Below are 4,662 nucleotides of genomic sequence, written 5' to 3'. Positions count from 1 at the left end.
CTCTAAGGTAAGTTAGACTTACCTACTAGCTAGCGTTAGTTTGAGTCAATAGCACTCGTTGTTGTTTTGCTATGTATAATGCTTTGTGTCATATGCTAACTAACCTTGTTGTACAACATAGCTGAAAATATACAATCAAACAACAATGGCATTCATGTCCCAGCACAAGTGTCTTACACTTTATACAGTTACGTAATGTCTCCTAAACTTCAAACACCAAATTCTTTTCTTCTCCATCTGACAGGAGGCAGAATGTGGCCTGTCTGTCCTGAGGAAGAATGGAGAAGTGAATTTTGAGTAACTATGATGAAGATCACAAGGATGAAAACATCTGAGAATGTGAATACCAGGTGAGAAACTAATTTTAGTTTGTGTAAATTTAGAACCAGATAAATTGTGACACCTGTTTCATTTTCCCTGTCTAACACAGTAGACATTCAATACCTAGATTTTCACTCTGGACTTTATAGTGCACCAACAACATTATCAAAAGCAATGAGTCATTTATGTAGTTGTTTTATGCCTATTTTTGGCATGATTGTTTAATAACCTATGACCATAGTCCTGAAAATGGCTAGCAACAGCTTTGTCTCCATACACAGCTGCATACATTTTCATCTCGCTAGTTCAGATGAAGCTCTTTAATCTGACAGCAACTTCAGGTCTGGAATTTCAGGCAAGTTTATATAAGCCCCTTAAACCAAGTTAGCCAGCCACAGCCCTTCTGACTGACCCTCAGTGCTTGGCAATGGCAGTTGATTAACCAATTGTGGAGGTTAAGACAGAAGTGTGACCTTATCTAGCAGCTCTCTCATATTGCACCTTGCAGATGTCTTTGGAATTGCTTTGACTACAAAAGCAAAAATCTAGCCCATTACCTAAAATAAAATGTGCACATGCAAATGTTGCATTGGGCCAATGTACTTTGCCTCTTTTACTCTCCACTGTTTACTTGCATGCCACTAAGGCCTGCTCAAGCACGTTTGGTCAATACTACTCAGACTACAAACGGTGACCACAATGCTTCTGATGCCAAAATCTAGTCCCATTGCCTATAGATTCTGCATTCATATGCAGATGTCTGTTAATAGAGATGAATGAATTGTACACTGTAATAAGTTAACAGTACTCCTATAGACAAATGTCACCTATAAAAACTACAAATCTTATGGAGTGCATATTCTTCATAACAGCGGGTACCATCCCAGGTCAAGCAATGATTTTGACTGATGATTTTCAGAGACACAATAGGCAGTTCTGATGCTGGCCCCCCACTTTCAGGGCCTGCTGAGCCTGACTAGATCTTATAAATTCACTAGATTTTTTGATGCTTCATAGATGTTCACACATGTTGAGACTAATAAAGAACATATTTTCCTTCCAGAAATGGAAGAAAAATGTGTGAGCATGGTGTACTGCATGCAACTTTAATGTGCTTTAGCTTTTGCTGAGGGCCTCCTTCAGGTAAGCAAAGGCTAAGCCTGGAGGTAATACATCATCTGGGAGGAGAACCTGTTTACCTCAGAATCATAGCTGCACCTTTAAGGTCTACCACTTGCTCATCAGCTTTTGAGTCAACATGCTCTAGCATGTACCTGTCCAAGTAGCCTTCGATCTGCTTTTCTTGATGATGGTACATAAAACAGGCAAGAGGAGCTTTTGCTGCTCCTGCCTCTAAACTATCCAGGGAGGATATGGTATCAACACAGACATACTGACTGAATGCTTTGGCCTCTTCCACAGAGCCTAGATCTTCTGTCACAAGGGGTCACATGGCCTCCCCACCCACATTATCTAAAAACGATTTTACCTCTGCACTAAAAGAATCACTTGTGTGAATCAGACTCTCACCTGTTACCAGGCCAACATTTAGACTATACTTAACTCAAGAGCAACCTCTACTGGAATGCTTTAAATTAGTAGATAATAACTCTTCAATGTGTGCAGGCAGTACAGTGAGGAAGCTGCCTGTCTATTTACAGACATCTAATAGACACATATAAGCTTTTCAGTCTTTATAAGAACTTTGTTGTAGATTTAAAGACCATAAATTTAGCTTGCTGCTCTTCTGTGTGGAGTTTGCATGTTCTCCCCGTATCAGCGGTGGTCCTTGCTGTGTTTTCCAGCTTCCTCCCACAGTCCAAAGACATGCAGCTCAGGTTAAAGTTCAGATAAGGATAATGAATGGATAACTTCATTTAGTCTGTGTTGTAGGTATTACAGGTGTCCTTACAGGTGACATGGCTATTCTTGAGGCAACGTGGTCCACACCATTTACAGGTGCATCTCAATAAATTAGAATATCATGGGAATGGAAATGGACTGCACTTATATAGCGATTTTATCCAAAGCGCTTCACACTACACACTGCGACAGCCACAGCCGCCCCATGATGGAAAAGTCGATTTCCAGTAGTTCAAGTCAAATAGCCCCAACCAAGTACTGAGTGTATATAGATGGACATACTTTTCAGAGGCCAACATTTCCATATTAAACATACTTTTTAAAATTGGTCTTCTGTAAAATTACATTTTTTTTGAGACACTGAATTTTAGGTCTTCATTAAATGTAAGCCAAAATCATTATAATTAGAAGAAATTAAATAAATTAAGACATGAAATGTTTCATTCTGTGTGTAATGGATCTATACAATGTGTTATTTCCACTTTCTATGATAGTCTAATTTATTGAGATGCACCTGTATACCACTGGCCTAGACAAACCTGAGGAGGCAACCTGTATTCTCAGACTTTGTTCTTGCTGCCACAAAGTGAGCTCTGGTGACCATGGTGCCTTGTATGTCGTATTTGTGGTACTACTGATTGGTTTGGTGTCCCTATGTGACCTTAAACCACATTTATTCCCAGGGCTGCAGTCGAATCGTCTTTTTTGATTTGGAAGGTTCACTGAGTGAAATGACCTGGAAATATCTAAGTGGCAGCCTTGATAAGAGCCGGTCGAATTCTCTAATGCTAAGGAAAGGTGCTTCAGTGCTTCCTCTCTTATCTCCTGGAGCATAGGGTACACTGAGCCATCTTTTATGAAAGAAAAGGCGATAATGCTGCTCCAGCAACATTTTAAGCAATGCACCAACTGGCTGTGCATTATAAAAAAGCTGAACAAGTAATGCCTGTCTTGCATAAATTTAACAGCTCTTTTCAGACAATCACATTGGGATTTATGTTGATAAATATGAGTTGACATTGGGCTGAGCATGAGCAGCTTTTTTCTTAATGTAAAAACCATTTTGTTTCACTTTGTGACTGGTAGCCTATATTCCTTTTTTATTTCCATACCAACCTTGGTGATAATGTATCCTAATATTTTCTCTGGGTTGTGCACGTTATTATAGGATGGAACATTATGGTTAGAAAGCACAAGGGGAAAGTATCTAAGAAGTTGTCTTTAAATCTTTATGAATTCTCTAACACATATTGTAACTCATATTTCCTTGATGTCATGATGTTTTCCATCAAGGTCAAAGAAAAGTGGTAAGGAAAAGACTTGGCCTTGGAATGGTTTTTTTTTTGTTTGTGTTTGTTTTTTTTTTAACAATTTGACTGCAGCCCGGCTCTCAAGTCTTACTGCTTTTGCTTTTAAACCACTGAAAGAAGAGCATAGTGCTATTGTCAGTCTTTGCCCTGTTTAAGACCTTAAAGTGTCTGTAGCAGCAGCTGTTTGTGTGTGATGGGGGCCATGGGATGACTGGTTCTTTGTTCCCAGTAGATCAGTAGAAAAGGAAATCTTTGCTGTAGCAGGCCTGCAAACTAACTACAACAGGCATCCCATTAGATAATTAATTAATATAACTGAATAACAACGTAATGCTTTATTTATATAGCAAATTTGTTAAAGCGACATTGCAAAAATGTAGTTTATAGACCCTTTTTACAGCAGACATTTTCCTTGTCATAACAGCAAAAGCACAGGTTACATTAAGAATGTTAGCGATGTCTCGGCTCCATTAAGTGTCCCAGTAAGTTATTTCAGTGAGCCAGCAAGCACATACCAGGACCAACCCTAAGTGGGATGCAGCCATCATGTCTGATGTGAAAGAGGTAGATTATAAAGCATTTTGGCAGACCACACCACTTGTAGTACCGTGTATGTCCAGGAGAGGGTAGTATTTAACCTAAAACATGTAAAAGGAGCAGGACTGTACATTTAAATAAGTGGTGACAAACTTTCAAAATGAATGCAAAACTCTTAAATGTGTTGCACACCTAATATTGACCTGCTATGCTGCATGAAATAACACCATTTGTTGGAAAATAATACAATGTTGGCCAAATACATGTTTATAATGTCTGGTATACATAGTTGGTAATATGTGTCTGCTCTTAATATCATAATGTGCAGATGTAAATTCTCACAAGAGGTATGCCCTCCAAGGCTTTTTCTCTGGAGGGAATTGGCTACATTTTGAATTTTAAGAAGGCTGATTGATCACTAAATCTGAAAAGCACCTCATTATAACATATTTTTTATTAATGTAACTATTCAAGACCTCTAACATGATATACCATAAATAGACAGTGGATAAAACTTGAGACCTGCAAAGCTTAATACTGTTACAGGTCAATCAGTCTGGAAAAAATATATATGTTTTTTTACTAAACATTTTCACCAGTAGATGGCAGCGAAATGAATATACAAGTACAT

The sequence above is a fragment of the Centropristis striata genome, chromosome 11 (assembly GCF_030273125.1).
Source record: "Centropristis striata isolate RG_2023a ecotype Rhode Island chromosome 11, C.striata_1.0, whole genome shotgun sequence".
NCBI lineage: Eukaryota > Metazoa > Chordata > Actinopteri > Perciformes > Serranidae > Centropristis > Centropristis striata.
This window is presented reverse-complemented; position numbering follows the sequence as displayed.